This window comes from Apus apus, chromosome 1 (genome assembly GCF_020740795.1).
Source record: "Apus apus isolate bApuApu2 chromosome 1, bApuApu2.pri.cur, whole genome shotgun sequence".
NCBI classification, from domain to species: Eukaryota; Metazoa; Chordata; class Aves; order Apodiformes; family Apodidae; genus Apus; species Apus apus.
Genome location: NC_067282.1, coordinates 62,403,147 through 62,430,991, shown reverse-complemented (window position 1 = coordinate 62,430,991; position 27,845 = coordinate 62,403,147). Strand labels below are relative to the sequence as shown.

Sequence of the window (27,845 nt, the reverse complement as noted above, 5' to 3'; positions counted from 1 at the left end):
CATTGATGAAGATGTAGAACAGGACTGGACCCAGCACTGCCCCTGGGAGACTCCACTAGTCACAGATCTCCAACTGCACTCTGCACCATTGATTGTTACCCTCTGGGCTCTTTTATTTAGCCAGTTCTCAATCCATCTCACTGTCCACTCTTCTACCCCACACTTCCTGAGCTTGCTTATGAGGATGTTATCAGAGACTGTGTCAAAAGCTTTGCTAAGGTCAAGGTAGACTACATCCACTGGTCTCCCTGCATCTACCCATTCAGTCACAACATCATAGAAGGCTATCAGATAAGTCAAGCATGATATCCCCTTGGTGAATCCCCATCCACAAGCACAAGATGTCCTGCTCTGCAAGACAGGGGGCTGGTCACAGTCAGAGCAGGAGGCTGAAGGGGTATGTCTGGAACACGAGACTGCACACCAGAAGAGGGGCAACAGCTGTGCAACCTGAGTATGAAAATTATCGTGATTCAAAGAGTATCTGGACAAAGAGCTCTGGGACACTGATTAGAGCTTTAGCCTTTAGAGGCTGAATGTTCAACACCCTTCACACAGAGCTTCTTATTTAAGCACAGCTTTAGACAACTATTTTTTCAATATTGTTTCTTTATTATTGCTTTGCTTTGTCACTCTGTTTTTCCACATTCCACACCGGGACTGACTCACTTTTGTCTCTTTTAACACTTCACATTATCAGAATATTCATTCAGCTTGTCATTATTAAATTATTTGATTGGTTAATATAAAATAGTAATAAATTCTTTCCCTCGATGTTTTCACCTGTCAAGTAATTGTTAATTGGTACCTCTGCTGAGCCCTTTCTTCAGTCAAAGTTATTTTTTTTCTTTTTTTAAACTTCTTCTATAAATCAGTCCCCCTTACCTCTAGAGTAATTTTAACCTTTTCTAGACAACAAGGCCTAGAGTCAACAGAGTAATGTGGGAAGAGACCTGCTGCTTCCTAGCACCTGATATATGTCCTCACACACCTCCTTTTCTCTCCATCCAGCTCCATGTTTTACCAGCCTTTTCTTTTTAAGATACATTGCATTCCAAATACTTATCTGTACGCACTCTTTGCTTTTAGCATTACTGCTCCAGAGGTTTCTCCTTCCCATTGCATACACGTGTGTCAGCTGAATTTTTTTCCAAATAGATTAGCTTTCTATTTCCAAGTTCAGCATCACTCCTTCTCTGAGGAGAAACTGCTCCCCGGTTTCTTTTCTGTGAAGCTCTATCACTCCTAAGGGCTTCACTGTTTAACGCTCCTGCTCCTCTTTTTCTGCTTAACTTTATTCTCTGAGGCAGATCTATAATTTCCTGGCTTGTCTCTAAAGAATAAATGATATAAAGAATGAGAGACATAACTTTAAAGCTCCTTCAGAATTTTTAGTTCATTATCCATTGTTCTTCATGAGTGAACACTGTATTTTTAGTTATTAAAGTTCAGATTGCTTCCACAACTACATTTAACCACATACCATATAGAAGTATGGTTTATATAGTCTTATATTAAAATCCTTGTTTTCTTTTTAAATGTTTAATTTAAAATGCTGCTTTTTTTTTACTTCATCACTGTGAATTATTTTATGTTTTATTACAGTAGACTATTGTTTATATCTTGCTATAAAGGTATTTATTTTCTTATAAAATAAACAGAGTAGGCACAGACCTAACTTCACACTGTTCTGATGATCTTCCCTTTTACATTTCCCTTTTTTTTTTTTTACTTTAAAATATGAAATAAAGTGCTACATGTTCATCATTTGGTGAGGAAGGGGTTACAGCTAAGATTTTTCATTTCCAGTCTCTGATCTTTTCTGACTGACTAACGGCTGGACCTGAATTCCCACTGTTTCAAGAGAGTCTCATGTTACCCATATTACTCAAGAGTAAGCGTATTTTTTGTGAAAACATGTGAAAAATATATATTCACAATTGTGTATTCAATGAAATATTATGTGTATTCCATGAAGAAAAAAAAATATTCAAGACATACAAGACTCATATCATCATTCATCTGAAATTATTAAATTCTGGGTAGCCGAGTCTCTGAGTATGACTATTGTCAAGTCTCCTGCCCATTTGGCTTCCAGCTGTTTGTTGCTGCAGCCAGCCCTGATCCTCCAATTTATTTTTTTTAATATTTTTTTGTGTGTGTTTCTGTGAGTTTTTAACTTGCAAAAGGTCTTGAACTGGCAGCAGCAGAAATGGGACATCTATTTATTCACATAACGAGCCTAGCATGAGTAGAAGCACCAGTGCTGTTTTGATGCTGGCTCTGTTACAGAAAGAACAGGTGCAGCGCCCCCCTTCTGTATAAATCATCTCAACTCCAGAGGGAGATGACCAATGTAAACAAACAAAAAGCAGAGCCCACTATCACAGAAGCTAAATATATCCTTTGAATGTTTCATGAAAGTAATGGTGTCTCTGCTGAAGCTGGAGTCACTTGCAAGGGAAAGGGAGAGCCACACATGACAGGTGGCAGGTACATTGCTTTGGTTATAGGCACTGGAATAAGATACCACTGCATAAGCTAAAATATTGACTTGTAACATCAGCTCCATTGTGAAAACTGTTTTTGTTTGCCACAAGTTAATTGAGAGGTGCCTAAGTGAAAGTCAGATAAAGCTTCCCCATGTTTACCAATGAGGCAGGACATGCCAATAAGCAATAGCAGTGGAATAGCTAATAGCAAATTCACTCCCTCCTGAATGCAGTGTCCATGCCTGTAAAGATCTCCTGAGGTGTGTACTAAGTTCTTGATGATTACAATGGATAAGAGTCTAACCTGTACTGGAAGCAAGTGCCCATCTTCAATAGCCAGTTCTGGGTATGGTTTTGCTGAGACCAGTGAAGATTTACCCTGAGGGCATCAGCTCATTCATAGCAGCTACACAATATTTGCAGTATGTTAATATCTTCTGCTTACATTAGGTCTAAATTATTAATTGTAAGCAAAAGATTATGCTTTGCTCTTTACTAGTTTATTTTGCTGTAAATAGTTGTTCTCTGTGTTTGGAAGCAGGGGACAAAGTAAATAGTGTTGTTCTGTCCTTTCTGACCTCTCACCTATGGATATAGAATATATTTGGTGAGATTCAAAACTGTTATTCATAGAGACAGTGAAAAGCTGGGTTTCTGATGAGTGAAGCTAGTGCTCTCTCTCAAGGCACTTGTTCACAGCAACCAAGTCTGGGCACCAATGTATTACTGCAGAAACATCAGCAGTACTGATGGCTTCTGATCAGAGCTGGGAGGAAGCTGATCTACTTTCTGTGCCATGTTTGCACACAAATTAATGACCTCACAACCTTTTGCTCTGTGTGCTAGGGAGAAACATCCCTTGGAAACACTGTCAATTCCTATTGTGGCCACTGGAAACAGTGTCAATTCCTATTGTGGCCACTACGGCAAATGCCCACTCCCACAAGAGGAGACCAAAAGTGGTCCAGACACCCCCCACCCTTCCAGCTGCTTGACCCAGCCCCAGTGACAGGCAGAACTCTTGGGAATAGCTGGGCTGCAGCTCTGTAAGATGTCAATGCTTTGCTACTTGGAAGCAATTTTAAGACAGTGAAGACCACTGGAGGAACTACCTCTTCCATGGACCGTAAACTTTCAGGTATGGACAGGCTTGTTGTGCTTTTACAGTGCTGTAGCTGCCACTGCCCTTGACCAGTGACTAAACTTGAATAAGTAAGAGTATTGTGCTGATGACCTTGTGGGGCAACCTGTTGAAGTCACCAGACTGGTTGTACCTCTGTTATTTCTGTCCAGCCAAGTATACAGTTCTGTCCCCTTGTCACTATCCACAACTTCCTTATCTCTCTTTTTGGGGAGATTTTAATTTGTCGGGATCTGCCAAGAGTTCAGCACATGGTGCTCACCTCTCAGAGAGGAGCAGGGAGCTTTGGCCCTGACTTTTAGGGTGAGGCATTTACCTGGTACTCACTAACGTTTCTAATGAGAGAAACCAATCCCAAATTAGAATTTACGAATATGTGGTTTATTAAAGGAGTAAATAAATCAGTTTGGGGCAGGAGGCTCAAAAATTGGACTTCGCCCTCTTCCCAAGGCTACAATCCAGTCACCATGGAGTCAGCAGCAGTCTCTGGGCAGCGCTTCACAACAATGTTGCCAGTGGATTCCCACCACAGGAATCTCTGCCTCCAACAAGGAATCTAGTCTGCAGGTTGTGGCAGGGAGGAGCGGGGAGACAGAATCCCCATGCAGTCCATGGGCAGCCATTTTGTGCTTTCTCACTGCCTTGTGAGCCATGTAGTTCTGGGAGCGGGGCACCGTCTCCTACACCCCTCCAGTGCAGATTAAAAGAACGACATTTGAAATCTAGTATAGATTAATTTCCCTCCTCTAACTAGGTTGTGTGCACTATCCATAAAGCTAACCATGTTCCAAGCTTCATAACCTTTTATGAAAAGGGGCCACCAATTTGTTGCATGCTTTCCATTTAAAAATGACCACAGTAGAAGTTCAACAAGAGCTGAGAAAAACCCTGCAATTTTGATTTTTCCAATAGTCTCCTCTGGTTTTTCCGCAAGAAAGACAGAATACGACACACCCCTATGATCTTGTTATCCCAGTACCGGCTGGGATAACGGGCTTAAAAAACAGGTCCTCATGCTTCTTCTTAATAAAAGGTCTGAGAAAGGAGTGAAAACTATACCACTCTTCTCTATGCTCTCCTAGAATGAGCCAAGTACTAGAAGCCATGTTACGGCATGTCTAATCTGGTAAAAGAATTAAAGAGTGAACTTCCCATCCACTGCAACATGCACCCCATCAGGGAAAGGAAGCCCTGTTTCCACCAAATGCTGAGGAGAGGTGACGAGAGTTTTGTTTCCCCACCAGCTCTATGGGAGGTCATCACTGTGTGACACTGTGGGAGCAGTTCCTCTTCCCTGAGCTGCTGGTGCTGCTTGGTGAGTAAGTGCCTTTGCTAATTCTGGGCTTTTCACACTCTGGCAGATATCATACTCTTGGCTGTAATCTTTACTAGTCTCAAGTGGCTCTTCTCATACAAAAGGTCTGAAATCACAATGGCATTAAATGGTTTCTTTCTTTTTCCAATCCTGGAGGAGTGTGAGATGCAGCCAGACACAGCAGTGCCTTGTGTTCCTCAGTAAAGTACCCAGCTCCACCACAGGCTCCACGCTCTTAGATGCACGGCTGACCTCTGCAGATACCATGTTGCAACATCACTTCCAAATCATGCAGCATACAAAAGCTCCAGCCTGCCAGACTAGCAGAAATCTTATTTGGGGTCCAAAATGCAAGGCAACAGCAGGATGAAAGGATCTCTGATAGCACCTCCAGTTGCATCTGCTTGCTTGCAGTGCCCTTAGTACAAGTACTTCATTGCTGCACCATGCAGGGTCTTCTCTGCAAGTATCTGTGGCAAATCCAATGGAATTATCTCAGACATTGTATGGAAACATCGTATTTCACAACCACAGTTTAAATACCAAAGAAACACAGAAATATTCTTAATTAAAATGGACATAGATGTAATCGCATCAGTACAGTTCTTTTACCCCTCTTTTGTTTGATTAAATTTCAGTACCTCAAAGCAAACATCAAATTATTCTGATTACTCAGTACTGTTACTACAGGAGACTGGCATTTCTATAAACATCTAACAGCCAATGCTCTATCTTATGAATCACCAGAACATCAAGATTCTTGGGCCAAAATTTGGCTCTTTCTCATGAATATAAGGCAAACTAGACCAGAAAAAAAGGGCATTTGTTCAGAAATAAACTTTTGTAGGAAACATGGACAAGTGAGATTTTTTGCAAGGCTAGATGCCATTGACTGATTAGATAGACAAGAATTATATTTGGGGAAAAAAAAAAAATACTCTAAATGAACTTTGCCTTTCTGTGCCAAATAAAAGCTGAAGAAATCACCATAAGGCTACAAAACCCCTATAATTTTCTAGCAATTCTGGGAATTGTCAAAGCAACTGAATTATCCCAGTGGAGTTTGGAAGGTACTTGCATTCACCCTGCTGGGAGCTAATCACAGGTCTCTTAGCAGCTTCCCACCTCTGTTAATATAAAGCAGGTATATAATCAAATCCCATGTCACACATTGGCCACTTCAGCTTCTCACCATCTCCAAGGTCTGAACTTCCATTAGGAAATCATTTTATGATACCAAGACACTCATTCTCACCTATCCTGAACATCACAGATACCTGACAGAAGTGCAGCAAGGATTTTCAGGGGTACCCTGATGATGAGATCACACCTATTAACAGGCAGGCAGCTCTCTAATGGCGTGTCAGTAAATCAAAAAGCTCCACAGCCCATGCAGGGAAGTGGGTGGTAAGAAAGGGATGGGGAACTCTTCTGCTGGAGGCAAAGGAGGGTGAAATGAGTCAAAGGCATCTCTGCCTGGGGAGGTGGGAGCTGTGCCAAGGGCAGGGGGAAGCTGTTCTGCCTGGGGCAGGAAATAAAAATAGGGAATGTATGGCAGTAGGAGCCCAGGGAAGGAGTGACAGTGCTGGAGCCACAGCAGAGAGACAGGCGAGCAGGGAATCTGCTCTCCCACTGAGCTCTCCTCTGGGCCTCCATCCCTCTGCTGCCAAGCACAGCTTTCCCAGACAATTCCTATTACCACCTGGTGATTTATAGCCATCTCTCTCTCAGATGAACCAAAACACATGTCTCTCCTGATGGACTGTGTTCTGCAAAGCATGAGATTTTACAATACAGCTGCTCTGTGTTATACCCCACAAAGCAAATGTGGGAATATTTATATGTTTTTTTAATGCAACAAATATATTTCCCCAGATGCTCTTGACTGAACATGTTGCTAATGGGAGTTCAGCTTTCCAGAATAGAATGCCTTTGGAAAAGAGAGAAAATATGAAAAAGCTCAAGAATCAAAGGAGTTCTTTTAATAGTAAAACAAAAAAAAGTTCTCTACCATATCTGTGATTCTTTGCTCTCACAACTGCTCTAAACACTACATTATAATAGTGCTCATCAGCTCCTTCTTCTTAAACATGGCATTACCTAGAGGAGACGGGTCATGCTCGCTGTGGTAGGTTCAGCAGAGTAATGGAAAGCAAGCAATGCTGTACCAAGTGAGCTGGCATCTAGTATGCTAACCGGTGAATTTAAGCCCCACTAGTTGACTGGAAGCTGAGATAATTATTAAACAACACAAGTTCTAACACTGGTGTTGGATGAAAACTTTGCTCTATTTATTTCCAAGGTTATATGAGCATCCTCCTTAAATGTCCAAAGACTATTTCCAATTGTACAGTTTGTTTACTGAGTAGTGTTAATAGATGCCAGAAAATCATTTGTTGTGAAATGTATCTCCTTATAATACTTTCTTAAATTGGAATTAAATAGATTACCACAATCAGTTTCCGGATGGAACTTGATGCATGTTCCTATTGATTCTCAGTCGCACTGAAATGAAGGAAGCATATGTCATTATGAAGAATAAGATATCCCAAAGAATTTGAGAATCACCAAGTAATCTTAACTGCTTTAGAGTAAATGCTTTTTTGACAGTCCACTTTAGAAAAGGGCAGCTTTCACATTTCTATGTGATTGAACAGTCATAACTTGCCAGTATTTTCTTGATCCTCAGTCACTTGAGCCTTCTTCCCACAATTGCCAGCTTAGTTTTCTCAACTGAGAAATGCTTATGATATTATGTGCTAAGGACTAATTTTCAGCATAGTTGGCAATTGCTATTATTGACATGGCATTACAGACCATCTCTAAAAAGTTTACCTTTGCCAGCTGCCTTCTTTGTATGTTGTGGTGTGAGTTATCAACATCAAGACTGCTGCTTCACAACTTCTGCTTTTATCACAAACTTCAGTCTAAGGGACATACACTCCTGCTCTCGTGCTCAGTCCTCTAGATCTTTCACCTTTTTGTTTATTTGTTTTTGTTTCTTCCTAGTGAAATGAGGCTACTTCTGCTTCTTTTGAGATTTGTAATATTTTCAAGGCTCAGAAAGCATATATAGAATAACTATATCTAACTACTAAATATAAACTAGCAGATTTCTTTGCAATGTATAAATGTGCTACTAATAAACTTAATTCTCAAGCACTTAGTAGAAAGTGCAGTGAATGGCTGCTAACAAAGGATTTTAATTAGAAAAGAGCTTAACATTTCTCAAGTTTCAGGGTAACCTTCTTCTTATTATTAACTTCTCTGTTGGGCTATCTTTTAATAAATTCTAGGCTTCACTGAAAAAAATAGCAACATTGACACTGAATTCGGCAGGGAAGATATGTCACTATTCAATTTTTAGCTGTGCAAAAGGACAAGCAGCATTCTAACAAATGTCAAAACAAGATTACATACTAAAAAATATTGAAGTAGTCCACCTGCTATATACTTAGCTCAGGTAGTCACGCTACTGAAGTATTGCATTATGCTTCAGGCACAAGATTTTGAGAAAGATAAGAACTCAGTGAAGAGAGAGAAGCAGACAATGACCAAAGTCCATATGACCTTATCTTTGAGTAAAACAAGCATGAATTAAAATAATTGTAAAAGAGGAATGAGATTGCCACATTACAATACAGAAAAGTTGTCTGAGGAAGAACCCTCAAATAGACTTCTTGGAGATATTGTCAAATCATGGCAGAGCTTTGGGCACTCATTGCCTAAATATTTTTCAAAGGTGATCCTTGCAGAAAGGTATGATTTATTTATTTTTAATTCTGGCCACATTTTTTCCTATGATTCTGTTTTCTTAATTTTTAAATATAATCTTAACATTTGCTAGCATCAGTGTGTCTTCCATTTGTATTAAAACAGTTTCCTGAATTGAGACAAACCTTGAAAAAGTAAATTAATTTTTAAATCTATGCATGCCAGTCAATCAATATCAAAGAACATATTTGAAGTTTTCCTAATCAATACAGTTCTCAGGTGGCAATAAAGGAGTTGGGTGATCATCTGCTACTACATTTGACCAGCTTCAACATCTTTTGAACAAATGAGATCTAAGAGGTACTTAAACACATTTGAAGATTTTTTTGTTGTTGTTGTTAAGATACATTCTTGTCAATTCAGAAGCTAAAGGCTAAACCAGAATGAAACACAGATCAAACGACGTTCTTGTAAATATACCTTTGCAAGTAAGAATACAGTGTAATCTTTATATGCTTGCTTCTGCTGCTGGCTGCTTGCTCTTGATGCCTTCCTGCGAGTAAGGAAAGATGGCATTTTCCAGGTTGTGTTTGTATCTTGAACAGAGATAGGGCTTCATCTCCAAACTTTACTTTGAAATCTTCATCATCAATAAACTGTGTACAGAAAACCCAAACTTCAGGTAATGTACATCAAAAGAGCACCATAAGTGGCTTGGAAGCATGGTAATTCAGAGCAGTAGAAGATTTATTCTAAAACTGCAATTGAATGGATAAAAAGGGCTTGCATAGAAGAATAGGATGACCATTTTTGTTTAGCATTTTAGTGGTTTATAGAAACAGACAAAAGTCCTCCTTTATAAAAAACCTATTTGAGCAAACCTATTTGTTAAGAATAACCTCTTGATTAATATCTCCCCTAAACATTTGTTTGTATCTCAGATTTTAAGAATGGTGTGTACATGATCATTTGTGTTACTGCCACAGCCTTTTGCTATTTGATTGCCTTGTTTGCTCAATTGATTGCCTTGTTACTGTTCTTCTGTCTGCTCATCTAAACCAGTGAAATTACCTTGCCCTTTTCTCTTTCCTGCCTGGTTTCTCAGATCATTTAACAATGAGCTGCATTTTCCATATAGCCCTTTCAAAAGAGATGAAAAAGGGGAAAAGTCTGGGGGAGGGACAGAAAACTGAAAAGTCCATATAAAGTAATTTCCTTGCTGACAGTGATTTCACCTGATCTTCAAAAAAACCTTTTTGTTCATGGTTACATGCATTTCATTGTTTCTATGGGTCATACTTCAGTGATTCATTACTGCAATTTAGCTTTGTTTCAATCTGGAAATGCTGAGATTGCATTTATCTTTGGAAAAAAAAAAAATAAAGAAAAAACAAAACTTTATTTTTATTGTAGGTACCACTAAAGTGCACTGAAAATTACCAAAATTTATTATATCATTCATTAAAGTCTCATACCTTTGATTTTTATTTTTTTATATATACATATATTTTTACCATGATATTATCACCTTATTCTTGAATAACCAGAACAATGTGCAAGAAACTGCAGTGAAGACCTTCTTGAACTCTGGTATTTGGTCTGTGGCCGGGACCACATGTCTGCTCAAGGTACACTCATAGTTTGGGATCAGCTCCATGTACCTCAAGGTTGGGGTGCAGAGGCTGGTGGTTGCCAAACACTCCTCCAGCTGACCAAGAGAACGGGTAAAGGATTGGCATGTACATCACACCAACTATTCTGGCATGTTATTTGTGCTTTTTGTCTATCCCAACAGCATATAGCAGCAAAGCCAGAGAGAAGAGTGGCTGTCTGAGGAGGGATCCCTTCTTTCTGTTGTGCCATTCAATGGCATCTGTGCATTTGCACTGCTTCACAGCTGCTTGGGTACTCACAGCTGGACATGTGTGAGGCATGAGTTCCACAGGCTTAAACAAATCATACATATTTGCTTCCCTGAGTGGCAACATGTTAGTCTGCAAATTATCTATCTATGACACTAAATTGTAGATGATAACTGAACAGTACAATGTGCTGTGGGAAGTATTTAGGAAAACCATAAATAAACAGCTGACTCTTCATTTAAATATACAACTGCATTTAGGAAAACTGTAAATAAACAAGTGCCTTTTTTTTTTATATATATGTCTGGGTTTTTTTATGTGTCTCTACATGATACACAGTGTAGGGCAGTATAATACCATTTTACTTCATGACATTAGCTTCCAGGGTTGCAGGCCTTGATACATAAAAAAATAATACTTCTGTATCTCTTCCCTCTGTGCAAGCAAACTAAGAATAAATAGAGTAAGGAACCAAGAAGAAGGGGGAATGGCCCCTCAGCACAAGCTGGCCATTGAAGAGTGGGATGCAGTCAAGACATAAAATAAGATTGTCACAAACAATTTCCCCTGAAGCAATGTAGAATCAGGGAACAAAAATGTGACCATTGCTTTTTTCTTGATCTTCTGTTATTACAGCTGTGCCCTATACTGAAATGAGAGGAAATAATATTGTTAGGAGAAGAATCAAATAGAGGAGAGGGAGAGAGACAAGGAGAGGGAGGGAAGATGAAACCTGCTGTGTTATCCCTGTTGATAATTTGTCCCCAGGTGGGTTTAAATTATGTGGCAAGAATTGTGGAGGTGCTCAGGGTAACAGACTGGAAATGCTCCAGTAACTTCCTTATGATAAAGAGGTAATATTTTTCCAGTATTAAATGTGAGTTTTATGAAAAGAATAAGTGGAATAGTATGGCTTTTCCACTTACAAAAAAATAAATAAAAAAAAAACCAACCCGTTTCTTGTGCTTCAGGTCATTATCCGATTTTCCTTCTACATCAAGATATTTGTTTGTATTTGGTTTATATAGCAAGTTTACATAGTGGGTGGGCAATCAACTGCCCTCTTCCCAGTGAAAAAGCTGAAAGTTCTGGCAATTTTTATTGGGCTTGCATGGCAAGGTTTTGGTTGCAGGGGGTGGCTACAGCGGTGGCTTCTGTGAGAAGCTCCTAGAAGCTTCCCCTTCATCTGACAGAGCCAATGTCAGCCAGCTTCAAGATGAATCTGCTGGTGGCCAAGGCCAAGTCCATCAGGAAGAGTGGTAGCATGTCTGTGATAACATATTTGAGAAGCAGGGGGAAAAACTGCAACTGCAGCCAAAAAGAGGAGTGAGAATACAGGAGAGCAACAAGCCTGCAGAAACCAAGGTCAGTGAAGAAGGAGAAGGACGAGGTGCTCCAGACACCAGAGCAGAGATTCCCCTGCCACTTCTGGTGAAGACCATGGTGAGGCAAGCTGTCCCCCTGTTCCCCTGCAGCCCACAGAGGTCCATGGTCCATGCAGGGGAGGAGGGAGAGAAACTAGGAATGATGTTGAGCCTGACAAGAAGAGAAAGGTGGGATAAATGTCTTCTAAGAATTGGTTTTATTTCTTAATATCCTACTCTGATTTAATTGGTAATAAATTAAGTTAATTTCACCAAGTTGAGTCTGTTTTGCCCATGATGATCATTGGTGAGTGATCTCTCCCTATCCTTTTCTTGACCCATGAGCATTTAGTTGTATTTTCTCTCCCCTGTACAGCTGAGGAAGCAAGTGATAGAGAAGCTTGGTGAGCACCTGGTGTCCAGCCAGGGTCAACCCCCCACATAACTGCATGGCCTCCTTTCTTGCATATAAGGAGTTTAGTCAACAGTTTTGAAATGTGGGATAAACACCTCATCTTAGTCTACCGAGATAATTTTTCAGTCACTAATTTGGATAGAGAGGGACAGAGAGGAGAGTGAAAAGGCATGCATACCATATAACTTCTGACAGTGAAAGGACATGCCTACAGAAAAGCTTAATCATGTAAATTTTCCCAGATTGAGTGAGACAGGGAGATCTTAGTAGATGCTCTGGTCTATTTCTAGATGCAACCATCTGTCTTCCTTGGTTGCATACACAGCCTAGGGAAAATGCAACTTTTGGATCAAGTAGCTCTATCACATGCCTAAAATTGGGTACCATACTTTCATCCTTCACCTCCAGTCTTTATTATTCACCCACTTCATCTGATGAGCTTAGAGCTCATTAGAACATTCTTCCTGTTTCCTGAAGCAGAACTGTTGCTTCAGGTTGTCTGCAGACTCAAGAGGACAGTAGTGAATTAATATTTTTTGGTTTTTATTTTCACTGCTCTAATTGGAAGAAAATGTTTCATTCAAAGGAGACTCTGGATCCAAGAGAGGGAGTTTTAAAATAGTTTTCCTTTAATCACTTCTATCTGAAAATGTAAATTTTGTCTCTATCTTTTCACTCTATTTTTCTGTATCAATAGTAGATACCTAAAAAATAATAAAAAGTTGGTTGAACTGAGACATATTTTTCAGCTTTCAATGTCTTTTGTATCATTTCACTTGTTTTGATTGAAATTTTTAGTGGGAGGCATGTTGAAAAATCTAATAAACTAGCATATAGTATAACCAGCATACAAGACAGTGAGGAGAATGTGAAACTAAATTAGTTATGGTCTCATATATAATACTCTTGTCAGAGACTGATAATTTGTTATATAAAATGCATAGGGAAGATGCTTAATGTATGGCAATTTGTGGACTTTTGCCATTAGGTATCTATCATCTGATGGTACATCCTCCAGGCAAGTGTGTTGTTGTGTGGTGCTTCCCAGCAGCCTTCCTCCCCCTAAATACTTAATCCTCCCAAAGACATTGGGAATTCTGGATGCTTGCCCAGTTACTTGCGTACTGCTTCAAGTGTTTGAGGGGTTTGTCTGGGTAAAAGTAGGTATCTACAGTGGATGTGTCTACTTCTGAAGTGGTTATCCCAGTGTCCCTTTTCAGCCACTGGAAGGAATCAGAGTGCAGTTTGTCTTGTCCTTACCAGATGTCTTCAAAGGTACAGGTGACCTGCAACCTTGACTTCAGGTGAACACACACTTGACTGAGTCTGGAGTGACAGCTCACATGAAGATATCTATGAGGTTGGTATCTGAAGTTAGGTAAGGCTTCTTTTTGTTGTTGTTGTCAAGATCATCACAGATGAACCACAAACACTATCTACTGCCACCACAGCACGTGGTTTTGATTCAGGCTTTCAACTCACCTAATGGAAAAATGTAATTATTTCCCAACTCATTCTTGTGTAGTAATAATGACAAACCAATGCCATTGACAGGATTTTCTTGGTTTTGTTGGGCTTATTGAATAAATGCAGTGCCACATGCCACACGTACGCTTTGACATTTCTGTTGTGTGGGACTCCAGCCACCTCCCAGCGAGACCGTCCAGGGTTGCTCTCCACAGGAAGGGAGGAAGAGAGCAAAACAGTCTGTTGATTTGACTAATGTTGTTGTCTGAGGTTGCTCAGGAAACTTTGCAGTTCAGTCGCCTAGTAGCTTTCTAGTCCGTAATGATTTAACCTTCTTATTTAACAACTGCTCCTGGGGCGGCGCGTTCCTCCCGAAGGTCCCGGCGGGGTCTGTCCATGGTGCTGAACACCCGGGAGCTCCGGTGCTGCTGCCGCAAGGAGGAGCAACGACCGGGACGGAGGGGGAAAACAAGTCCAAATTATCGTGTTACCTGAAAGCCAGTGAAATTACGGGGGTTTGAAATGTAAGACTTATTTTTCCTGGCTAAAGAGCCCCAGCTTTCTCAGCCTTTCCTCATACGAGAGATGCTTCGATCCCCCAGTCGTCTTTCTTGCCCTCCGCTGGACTCTCACTGGTAGTTCCTGGTCTCTCTGGCACTGGGGAGTCCAGAACTGGATGCAATATTCCAGATGTGGCCTCACTAGAGCAACAAAAAACCTAAATCTAAAAATTACAAAAAGAAGTTGCCAAGAGACTTTTTCAATGAAGATGCACGTGTGCCTTTCAGTTTTCTTCCATAAGCCCCTAATTTTTATTACTCTGAGCAGAGAGGGAGAGCATCTGCTCACTGGCTTTATTGAAGACCTAAGACAGAGCCAGCAGACAAGTGGGAAGGTCTACTGAGTTTCAGAAGGCTCTCTCATTTGTTGAGGCAAGTTTCATGAATTTTGTATGCAAAAAACTTCCTTTTATATTGTCTGAAAGCTATCAGGTTTGCTATCTTCTGCTAACACATACAAGGTCTTTTCCTCATTCTCATTACATCTAGCAGCTGCAGGATGGATAGCCTATACACCACAGAGCACCTAATAAATAATGAATCAATTTGAAACATTGCTTTCATGAAAAGTCATGTACAAATGTGATGTTTACTTGTAATTTGTTTAAGGTATAAAAACACAAGCTGAAAGGATGACTTCTAAATAAATCTTCTAAAGTACTGGGTAATGAAGCCTAGCATTTTTTTCTTTTCATATTTTTTAATTTTTCACCTCAGCTAATTTATGAGTCCTTTCCAAAATCACACTCCAAAGCACATTTTCAGCAAATTCCCCAAGTGAGATGCATCTGCGGAATTGTCACCAGGTTCACTTCAATTTTTAATATCACTTTTCTCAGCTTCAAGTTCAATGAACAACAAATCATATAAAAATACCAGTTTTCATGCTATTTGCATTTGCCTCTCAAATGTGCCAAAGCACTAATACCTTCAGGATTCATTCACAGACATGAACTTGGGTCTTTATAATTTCCCATAAATAAAGCAATAAAAGTAATTATTCTATTAAAAAATGGAATTAATCAAAACTGCCAAAGAAAGTTCCACCACTTTCATTCCACCACTGCTTTCCTAATAATTGCTTCTTAGAGACCCTCAAACAAGTTTAGCAATGCTAGGCAAGCTTCTTTCTTGTTCTGAGCCAGATCTGCAGAAACTCCAGATTCCCAAAGGTCACCTGCTCCTTTCCTTGAGTGCATCAAGATTAGCAACATACAGCAAATATGACTGTGAAGTGCTTTTTTTGACACACAGAGAACTTAGAATGCTTTGCAAACAGCACCAAGAGCTCAAGAAGAAAAGTAGCTGGAGTTATTAGTTTTCTGCCTAACGCTAGGCATTCCAATTCCTAAGTCTTCTTTAAAAATCCATCTTTCTGTACTCAGATGCTCTTATATGAAGTATCCCTGTTTCACAACCTGGAATATTTTTTGTCATTTACACTTTGGTTTTCAGACTAACATTCCAGTAACAAATCTATGGATTCTGGGACACAATGTTATTTCTCTATTTCAGCATTTTATACATCCTGATTCAAATTCCAGTGCCTGAAGCCACAGCTACAGGCACTGGAGCAATCCCCTTGAACTGGGATTATTCACTTACTGAAACATGGGAGCTACAGCAAGACATTATTCAGGATTTTATCAATACGGATTTGTATCCTAAATGCTTTCTGACTGCATTTAAAGAGCTAACACTTAGATCAGTGAAACACAGAGATAAACAGTGCTTTTTGGATGAAAGCATTCTCACAAGAAAGAGGAGCCAAGACATTTTTGTGCACAGTTAAGAACTTTTCACTGAAAGCATTTTTAGCTTTGACTTACCAGCTTCAACATACCTGTAGGTACTGAGGGTATGATTTAAAGAAGTTTCTAAGGCTGAGACACTTAATGCCTTCCTTGCCTCTGTCTTTAATAGTCAGACCACCTCCCCACAGTGTGTTCAGCCTCCTGAGCTGGAAGATAAGGATGGAGAGGAGAACAAGCCCCCCACAATTCAGAAGGAAGTAGTTAATGATCTTCTTCTGCACCTAGGCACACACAGGTCTATGGGGTCAGATGGGATTCATCCTAGAGTGCTGAGGGAGCAGGTGGGAGAGCTCACTAAGCCTCTCTCCATCATTTATCAACAATCCTGGTCAAGAGGGGAGGTCCTAGATGACTGGAGGGTCGCTAATGTGACACCCATCTACAGAAAGGGCCAGAAGGAGGATCCAGGGAACTACAGGCCTGTCAGCCTGGCCTCAGTATCGGGAAATATCATGGAGAGGCTCATCTTGAAGTGATTTCTAATGGCAAATGCAGCACAGCCAGGGGATGAGGGGCAGCCAGCATGGGTTTATGAAAGGGAGATCTTGCTTGACCAACTTGATCTCTTTCTATGACCATGTGACCCACCTTTTAGATGAAAAAGGGGAGGGCTGTAGAAAGATGAGAGGAAGGCTGTAGAAGTTGTCTACCTAGATTTTTGACACCATCTCCCACAGCATTCTCCTGGAGAAGCTGGCGAATCATGGCATAGAGAGGTGTGCTCTTCACTGGTAAAAAAATGGTTGGATGGCCAGGCCCAGAGAGTTGTAATAAATTGAGTCAAATCTAGTAGGCAGCTGGTCACCAGTGGTGTCTCTCAGGGCTCAGTTTTGAGGCCAGTCTTATTCAATATCTTTTATCAATTATCTGGACTAGGGGATTAAGTGCACCCTCAGTAAGTTTGCAGATGACACCAAATTGGGTGAGAGTGTTGATTTGCCTGAGGGTAGGAAGGCTCTACAGAGGGACCTGGACAGGCTGGATTGATGGGCCAAGGCCAATTGTGTGAGGTTCAATAAGGCCAAGTGCTGGGTCCTGCATTTCAGTCACAACAACCCCAGACAATGCTACAGGCTTGGGACAGAGTGGATGGAAAGCTGCCTGGCAGAAAAGGACCTGGGCATGCTGGTGGGTAGCTGGATGAATGAGCCAGCAGGGTGGCCAAGAAGGTCAACAGCATCCTTGCCTGCATCAGGAATAGTGTGGCCAGTAAGAGCAGGGAAGTGATTGTGCCCCTGTACTCAGCACTGATGAGGCCACACCTCGAGAACTGTGTGGAGTTCTGGGCCCCCCACTACAGGAAGGACATTGAGGTGCTGGAGTGTGTCCAGAGGTGAGCTACCAGGTTGGTGAAGGGTCTAGAAAAGAAGTCATACAAGGAGTGGCTGAGGGAACTGGGGATGTTTAGTCTGAATAAAAAAAGGCTGAGGGGAGTCCTCATCGCCCTCTACAGCTACCTGAAAGAAGGTCATAGGGAGATGGCTGTTGGCCTCTTCTCCCAAGTAAATAACTCCCAGATGAAATGGCCAGAAGTTGCAGCAGGGGAGATTTAGATTTTATATTAGAAAGAATTTCTATACTGAAAAAGTGGTCAGGCACTGGAACAGCCTGCCCAGGGAGGTGGTAGAGTCACCATCTTTGGAGGTAATCAAGAAACATTTAGATGTGCCCCTTCAGGGCATGCTCTAGTGGCCAAGGTTCTGGGTTTTTTTGTGGGGTTTTTTTTGTGGGGTGTGTGTTGTTGTGTGTGTTTGGCTGTTGGGTTCTTCTGTGTTGATGGCTGGACTTGATGATCTTGGAGGTTCTTTCCAACCATGATGATTTTGTGACTTTGTAAACCCAGTAGGGGAACAACTGAAATCTACAGGGTTAGCCTGCTTAGCAATTAGTTATCCATAGGAAGACCTGAATTGCTTAAAGTGAAGCCCAGTTACTAAATAGAGGCAATAGACATCAAAACACAGAAATAATATTGGTTTTACATAGATTTCATCACAGATACAGTAAACAAGATATTTTTCTGTAAGAAGCAATGACTGAAAAAAAAATGGAAGAACTGTTTGTGTCAAATACTTCTGTGTACAAGGGCCTACACAATGACCAAGCAATATCTAAGTTATACTGAAGCCCTTAAACTGAGAGATATATATTTATATTGTATATTTTTAAAAGCCAAGTTTATAATGTTAATCCAGTTGTCTTCCCATTCTGTTACAAATCCTTTGAAAGTTCTGTATGATTTCAAAATGAAGACTTTTTTCATTAAGTTACAGGTGCTTTTTTAATGCCAGCAATTTCAACCAACTCATTCTAAAATAAGCAGAAATACTCCAGTCAACTTCAACCAGCTGTTATCGGACTCATACTTGAGGCATTCATGAATGTGCAATAGGAAATGAATGAAATGCAAACCAGTGTAATTCTCCTGTAAACTTTGAAGTCACTCAGCAGTCATAAACTAGTAACTTGTGCCTAAAAAGGACTGTCCTGGTGAAACCAGATAGCATTTCAGGCCAGAAGTATTTGCTTTGTCAACCTTGTTATTCAATGCACAAGTTTTCCAATTTGACCATTTGACATAAGTTCAGGTCATCTTTAATGAGATTTATTAACTGTAGAGCTTGCAGTTAAACAGTATCTCTATAAACTCCTACATATTCTAAGAGTATTACTAATTAAAACTCTTCACGCTCTTTCCTTCACATTCTTCCAACAATATATCCACTATGATATTCTTTTCATACACTAATTATGAACCTTGTTTTAAAAATCCTGGTGGAGGTAGATGTGTTTATAAAATAATCTCCTATCAGTTGAAGTTAAGGAGAAGAATGACTTTGAAGAGGATAAAATCAGAATAATTTTACTTTTTTTTACATTTTGGCTGCAAATATTGTTTTAAATTCTCTGGCTTAACAGTAGTGAAATGATACATTTTCCATTTTTATTTAGAAAGATAATTTAATTTGAAAAGACCAAATTACATTTCTCAGAGATCATTTATAAATTAGATCACAAAATCAAGAAAACATCTTTTAATTGTTCCCTGACAGCTGTACACAGCATTGACCACTGAGAAGGTGACACTTCTTTTTTTTTGTATAAGTGGCTTCTGTAGTAAGGATTACCATTTTCATTCTCCTCTGTTCACCCATGCACTCTGTCTTCTTTGTGCTTTTTAAGACATCAGTAAGTACTTACTCTAATTTTCCTGAAGGAACGGAGCAGTAGAGCAAGTGAACCAATATGGGTGTTTGAAGAGATCTTGGACACTTACTTTAAAGACAGAATAAATTTCAAGCCCCTGCAGGAGGCAAGACTCATGCTTACTCTGAAAGCTCTAGAAGTGTGAACAAGCACAGAAATATAATGGTTTAATGTGTTACTGCCTCTCAATGACTGACCATCCACATATGCCTCCCTTTCATTGCGAATCTAAGCATGCTAGCTTCAATCACATTTTATGTGACTTTCACAACAAGCTAAACAGGTATAAATTTCAGTTAGACTTCTGCAGCTACTATACAGGAGATCTGTAAACTGTTCTGACAAGGGTTCCATTAAGAGCTAATTTAAAGCTTATAAATATTTTCTCTCTCAATATTTCAAAATTGGCTGAAGCTAGTTTCAGTTTTTTCATTATTACAGACCATGCAAGTAGCAACAGATGAAATCGTTGCCCAGATAAGATCATCATGCTGTGTGAATATTTCAGCCATACTACTCAAAAGCTAGTGCTGATTTAGAAAAATAAATAAATAAAAAAGAAAAAGGTTTGATTTATCTAATCCTAAAATCCTCACAGAATACAACCAGTATTTTCAGGTTTTCCCTCAAGATATCATTGATTCTGTAGACAAAATACATGGACCTGAGTGAAGAGAAACTGAGACAAAACAACACCAGTTTTTTATATAACAGCTTACTCAGTGACACAGAGAAAATTATTTTACACTTTTTAGGATCAGTTGCCAGTAGTGATGCCTGAAAGGCCAGTTTTTCACATTGCTCTCACTAGATGTTTCCAAGGAAATCCCCATGGTTAAATCTCAATAGGATTTTCTTCACATTGTTTGCCAGTTCCTACTTGGTCAAAATTATGCACTGAAAATGATCAGAGGGCTTATCTAAACATGCCTATAATAAGAACATGAGCACCATAAATATTAATAATAGTAGCATTTAAAGTAAACTATCTCCAGATCATAGTTAACAAAACACAATTTCTGTGGGGTTTCATTTCGAGCTTAACATTTTTATTCTATTCTTTTGCTTTTAATTAATTTTGTGTTCTGATTTCTTAGTATAGGGTGCTATCCATGGATCTATAAAAGGTGTATTGCTCATGTGAAGTTTCACCAGAGGCTTTACCAAAACTTTTCATGGATTTCCACTAAAGACCTATCAGAGCAAAGACTGCAAGGTCTTTTTTGATGAAGTCACAGAAGCACTTTTTTCTAAAATAGAAAATTTTATTTCAGACAGATTGACATAAAGCCTTCATGACTGGCACTACATGGCAAAGTAGCAGAGTGTAAGTAAGAACTGAGAGTGGTTTAAACTCATCCACTAGTCTGTACTTTTTTCTTACATCCCTTTCAGTTTAAAGCTAAAGTTTGGACTACGAGCCATCTCCAGCATGGGTTAAGATTATTCATATAGGCATTAATAGCTCCAAAAGTGTTTCAGAGACTGCCCTCCCTCCTTTGCTCTCTCTCTTTTTGCTCCAGGTTCTCTCTTTGCTCCAATATGGCACTTGATTGTTTCCAAGGTTTGCGCACAGCTCTGTGGCCCCCTTCTGCATCAGTTCACTCATGACTTTGTGAATTTATTTGCTGGGTTCAAGCTCTGGCACCCTCTATTTACCATGCTCCTCTTTCCACCTTTGGGTTATATTTGGATTTCTGTTTCCTGTGTGACTATGAGGTACTCATATGGTTCCAAGACCATAATGACCACCTAGGCACACTCCTTGCCTTCCTGGGTATGTTGCTGGTCACCAACACTGTAAGTCGCCACAAAATGCAAATCATAAATGGCAGAAATGCTACCCTAGCTGAGGGTGTTCCTATGCCAACTGCCCACCAGTTCAAAGGCCTCTTGCTGTAAGCTTGATAAATGGTGGGTCTCCATTCAGGCAGATTTATTGCTCAGGAATAGATTTCCCTAGAAATCCAATAAGCATTTAAATCAGCTTGATCTTGTTTAGTTCAAGGCATGGCAAAGAAAGGTAGGTATTTGGTTTCTCTGTTTCACTTTGCTGGTCCTAACATGCCATCTTTTTCAAAAATCTAAAGGAGAAGCTTTACTTGCCTAATTGCTATTCTGTATTATGTCCTATATTAAGAATCACTAATATGCATTAAAGTTTTATTTTGTTACGGTCATTTTATTTTGCTTAATCCTCACGTTCATTGATGCTGATCAACAACGCAGAAATGCCTAAAGGAAAATATGCAGTTTCTGTATCAGGGTCTTCACTTTACAATACATTTATATAGCACTTTTTTCAAGGGAGCTTTGATGTGACTGGCTTCTGGGAATGACCAAAAATATCAATTAAATAATTATAATAATATACAATTACCTTCCTTGTTTCATTTTTAATCATATGCTCTGTACAGTTCAGATAAAACAGTTCAGCATAAGCAGCGTATATCTTTGATCTGGTTCACTCTTATTTACACCAAAATAAAACAGGAATAATGCCATATACCTGGTGTAAGAGGATGAAAAAATCTAACACATTCTGGTTTCTCTTTCAACCTCTTAATTTAATTTTTTTTTTTTTTATCACAGTATTCTTACAACAGGTGTTGGAAGGCTAGCTCAGTTCAGGTTGCCTGAAAATTCTCAAAGAAAAGGCCTTACTTTTAATTTCATACAACTTTGTCAGGCATCAGGCTTTTGGCTGGAATTTTTCACACCAGATGTCTGACTTAAATTGAATATTGATTTTCTATTCTTCAGCATTTCAGCAAAAACAATATTAGTTGCTTCTGAGATTTGTGTAAACATTGAATAAAGCAGCAACAGAGATTATCTGGAGCTATATTTTAAATATATAAACCTGTACAAAAATGCTACATGGTCTCTTAATTTCTTCTACAAATAAAAGCATCCATATTTGTGAAGCACTAATACTCTGTACTACAGAAACACCTTGAGAAAATCACCAGTTCTGTTTTCATTGTAAACTTGGAACGAAGTGTAATGTGTAAGGCCACGTGAATAGAAACAGTGAAGATTCACTCTTTTGAAAAAGAATTATCTCGGGGGAAAAGTAGTATGTGAAAATGCAATTAAAGATGATCATTAAAAGTACATGGAGAAGAGGACAGGGTTAAGATTTCACACACAGTCCTAACTCTGGTTTTCTTGTTTTTAAGTACTAAACTTTAAAGTTTTATCATTCTTTACTGTTCAGGTTTTTTTAACATGCTATACCCTGACAGAAACTATATCACCCCATTTTTAAAAACGTCATGTGTAGCATTTGCCACAGTAGGAAAAAAGAGCTGTTTCTCTGACATTTTTTTTCCAGTTTACTATCAAAAGAGACACGTCAGTGATCTACACTGTCTGGAATCCTGAGAGCTTAAAACTGCAGCTGTATTCATATCTTCCCACAAGGTAACAGGGGACCGTTAATACCTTTCAAATATATCTTCCAAAACAGTTCTCATCCAGGTGTTTTTTCTGAGCTGTTGACCAAATGGATGGATAGCTTCTTTGGGGACTCTGTGGTTAATAATGAAACTGCAGAAGGAATTTAAGATGGATACCATCCCAAAACCACAAACTGATTGAGAGGTCCTTTTTTAGAATAATTCTACCATAAACCTTTCTGTAGCATCTGTCTCAGGAAAGCTTTTATTACAGGCCTTAAACTAAGCTGTAGTAAAAGCTTTCTCATTAAGGGAACACTCATCAAAACCTTTTTTTTTTTTTTTTTTTTTTTTTTTTTTTAAGGAAGCTAGTAGTTCTTTAAGTAACTCTGTAATCCAATCTTATAAAATGCATAATTACAGAAAGCAAACTTTAAACATTGAAGTCTATCAGAAAATAGAATTTTACCTCAAAGGTATCTTTAGCCAGAAAGATATGTATTCTTTAGAGATTTTACATCATGACTTAAAACTGTGGCTTCTTGAGCATAGCGAATTACAGTCCTTAACACAGATATTCACAGGGGTTAGGCTTCAGTTTCTGTCCCTCTCATGTCTACTGTTCAGATGCCTCTGAAAGGCCAACTATCAGGAAGCATTAAGAAAAAGAAACCAAGTGGGAGTTCAGCCTAACTGGCCCTAAACAAATGCTTTAATTTTGGTCAGCTTCATGAATTGTATCCAGGGTGATCTTTTTCTAAGCAAAGTCTCAGTGATGGACACAGGTTGTCCTGGTTTGAGCCAGGATAAAGCCAGTTTTTCTTTTGCTGATTCCTTTTCTTCATTTCAGTGAGCTTTCTTCAACTAGCAACTGCTACACGGTGACACAGGTTTAAAATGTAAAATCCTTACTGTTACCAAGAGGAATTTCAAATAACTATATGTAGGCTGGAGAAATCTTTGGAAATTTTGTAACATCTTTGCTTAAAAAAAAAAAGACAGATATTGCACATTAAAGCTAGTCCACAAAACACTACTCAACTGCTGTGTAAAGAAATTAAGGAGGAAATAATACCAGATATAGCTGCATAGCAAGGACTAGTCGGGAAAAATAAAAGCTAAAGTTAAGCCATCTAATTTGGGATGAAAAACTGCATTTTCAAGCAATCAGAGGTGAAATCTGTACTTTTAGTCTTCTGATCCTTAATAGGTATCCTGCCTCTGCACAAATCCTCCACAAAAAATATTCAAAGGATTTGATTGTACTGAAATATTCATTTTTGTATTTGAAAAACTGCCACCAAAAAAAAGAAAGAGGACTTGAGGCCAGTTTCTGTTAGTGGAAATGCATACTCAAGTGCATTCAGCACACTTCTAATTGTTCCAGGTTTGCACTGTGGCTAATTAAAGTAAAACGTGGCCCTTCATCAGTGTTTCATAAAACCTATGAGGTAAAACTGAGAGCTGGATAGCCCAGTGCAGAATGAGCTCTTGGAAGCTTGCTGCAGGCAGAGGTGAGGATACAGGGTGATTTGCAAAACGTTGTTTATCAAGATACAAGTATTCAACAGATCACTACTCTTTAATGCTTCATACTGATGCATCTAACAACCTGAAATGAAAGAGCAGTAAGGGATCCACCCTACCTGTAAGCTTTGACCCGCCACACTATGGGGTTATCATGTCTATTACTGTCACTAATCAGAAAAAGACCTTTACAAAAGGGGCAGAGGCAGCCCACAGTGATGGGCAGCCTCGATCCACCACCAAGGACATAAAAGCTCGAACATGATTCCAGATAAGTAAATGCAGGCTTCTGTGACAACTTGCTTAAGCATGAAAACTAAATTTTAAGATTTCTTTTTGAGCAGCATGTTTTCAAGCTATGTTCTTTTAAAAAAAAAAATATTAAAAAAATAAATGCATTTAAACATATATTATTTAAACAATAATTGTTTTAGAAGCTACAAACTGCCAATGGACTACCTCTTTCCTGGAAAAGATTACATCAGTTCTAAGCATTTTGATAGCAGAAGTAATTATCTTTGGAAATGTGGTCAGGTCTACTATGGAATCTGTCTTGCAGCTGCAGCTAGTATCTCTGGAAGCACAGTGTATCTTTTCCCAAGAGCAACAAAATATACCAGTATTTTTTTGTGCACACCCTCAGATATCATGAGAAATTAGCTTTGTGTGTGGCTGTGGTTGATGGTTGCTGTTGGGATGCAGCTGGCAGAATGCACACAGGGATCCAGTGTAGCAGGGTCCTTTTCCAAAAGCACCAGAAAACTACCTGAAATAGTAAATTATTAAGTCAACAAAGGCTCACACCTCACCAAAATTATTGTCTAGCTTTTTCCCAGCTACACCCAGGAGAAGGCAGCTTCAGAACCCAAAGCCACATGAGCTCAAGGAACCTATAACTTAAATTAAAATCTCATGAGGGAATGTATGATTTAACTTACTTGTGGTTAAGCAATTACTGAAGTAGATACAGGTGTAAGGTAAAACTCAGTCAGCACAGTTGATTCATTGGGTGGAAGGCTGCAAACAAATCCTGAGTATCAAAGAGATTAAATTTGTCAAAAAGAGCTACACAAATAAAACAACAAAACAAAATTAGTTTCTCCACTCCGGTGCCATAAACAGGTGTTAATTAGGCCAATTAAAAATAACAGGAATTTGTTACACTCTTCAGTGAAATACAAAGCTGGGATTCAATCTAAGAAAGGATTTACTTTTTTTCCTCATTGGTTGGCATTTTCTGAATTTGCATAAGACAGACTTTGGCTAACATTTTTTCCCAGAATTTTCCATACTCTGTGTTGTCATGATATCTTTCTCTGTATTAAGCTGGAGAAAAATAGCCTAAAATGTAATTAAAACTTTCTGTCAATTTAATTTAACATCCAAGCACTTTCCATGATATTTTAATTGCTGAAACTTGTTTATTTATTCCTAATTGAGACACCCCCAACACGTTTCCAAGGTCTCTGACTTCTGCTTATTATTTATTTTGTGTTTAGTGATGACAGAATTTCTGTTCAGAAGACATCCTGATGATCTCTTGTGTCCAATTGTGTCTCTGTTGCCTTTTACTGGGAGATTTTTACTGCAACCACCCAAGGCAAGTGTTGCATCACCAGCGTCAATCACCAACCCAGGAGATTGGCTGACAAAAATAGTAACATTTCTAACCTTTGATTCTTTGGCTACCTTTATTTAGGCTTCTTCAACCGAGCCCAGGGATTTGAAAGCAGTATCATATACACTTGTTATGAGTGTGCAATCCTAATTTATTGCACATCATGTACTTAATAAATGTCTGGGGTTAGCCATGCCGCTTGGCAGGATGTGCTCAGCAGCTCCTGAGCAGGCAAGCAAAGCAGCTCCACTGGCCAGGGAGTTGGCAAAACAGGCAGGGAAGCACCAGCCCTTGGGCCGTTCCTTGCAGAGGGCTGAGCTTTGCTGATTTGCCATCTTTCTCCTCTCCATTTTTACATCTCCCCAACATCGCGGCTTTCTTCTTGAGTCTAAGATGACTTTTATACTTTTGATTTACTTCTTTTGCCATTCTCAGTCCCATCCTCCTGTGGGCTTTTTATTTCTACTTTTCCATCCTGCATGAGCCAGTGGCCTGTGCTACCTGCCTCTCAAGAGCTGACAGTGGCTGCTACAGCTCAGCATGATCTTCCCTTTTTAAAAACTGGGGCAAGAGCACATGTGGGTCCTCTTTGCACATGTACCCTTATTCTGAGCACTTACAGGCCCATTGTCGAGCATCATTTGGTGGCAGAGGGCAAGAGTCCTTTCATGGGAAAGCTGATATCACTGTTGCCCTGCAGGTGAGGTTTATAAAAGGCAAGAAGGGACATTCCCCCAGAACCAGCTGCCCTGCAGCTAGAAACCGCAGCTGCCCCTTCAGCAAGAATTTTTTGGGAAAGATGGCCCTGACCAGCCCCACACAGCCATGCCTTAGCTTGATGCTTGCCCAGTGTTAGGCCCTGGATTTAGTGCAGGAAGGGCGGCAGGGAGGGCAGTCGGAGTTCAGAGCTCACCTTCCTCCAGCCCTCCTTTCAGCACGCCTCCCTTGAGCATCTTTCTTTTCTTCCTCTTTCCCGTTGGTTTGGCACGATCCTGCTTCTTCCTATCTTTTCCTCATTCCCTTTTGTTTTCTCACCCCCGTTTCCCTTCCTAACCCTGTTTCCCTGCCATGACACGACAATCACTCACCCTTGAGTCATCCTTACTACCCCCCAACGTCCCCTAGCACTCTGACGTCTTTCCCCCTTCCTCCTCCCCAGCTCTGACGGACACGGTCCTCTCACCTCACTCAACCCTCTTCCTTTATAAAGGGATTTTCCTCTTTTTAATCCGCGAGCCCCCCGCCGCAGCCTCAGCACTCGGCGCACAGCCGCCACTGCCGGGGGAAGAGACCATCCTGCCTTGGAGCCTTCACCCCTCCCGTCTTCCTCTTTCCCCCCGCCCTCCAGGCGGGAACACCCCGGGCAGGGGCAAAGCCACCCGCGCCCCAGCTCGGACAGCGCCCCGCGGGATGGGCGGCCGTGCCCCGGGGAGCGCGGGGCAGCGCGGCGGCGGAGCGCAGGTGGGCGGGGGGCGGCGAGGGCCTCTCTCCGACAGCGGCGGGCGGGGAGCGGGGAGCCGCGCAGCGGCCGCGGGGGCGCAGGGCGGCGCGGAGCCTCGGCGGAGAGCGGCGTGCGGAGCCCCCCGGCTGCGCGGGCGGAGCGCGGGAGGTAGGGCTGGCTCCGCGCAGGGCTCCGCGCAGGGCGCCTGCGGAGCCGTCGGTCGGCAGCGCGGACGGGTCTTCCCGGCGCGGCTGTGGCGGCGATCGCGGAGCGGCGGGGCGAGGGCTGGGAGGGGGCTGCGGGAACGGCTGGGTACGGGGCAGTCGCTGCTTCGTGTCGCCCGCGAGTTTTCCCCCCGCTCTAGTCCGTATGCCTTAGAATTTCTGCCGTTCGACAGCTTTTAAGCTTTCCGTTTACTTCTCAAATTGTGCAGGAGAGTAGATCGATACTTTTAATGCCGGACAATTAAGTGTTGCAAAATATCAAAAAGCGTAGATTTTTAAATAC

The 27,845-nt window shown here is 40.5% G+C and overlaps 1 protein-coding gene across 1 annotated transcript in view; it reads right to left on the bottom strand.

The window, feature by feature from the left end:
- Positions 1-27,845, bottom strand: part of SEPTIN10 (septin 10) — a 963,730-nt gene that overhangs the window by 149,010 nt on the left and 786,875 nt on the right. The gene's annotated exons all lie outside the window — the stretch shown is intronic.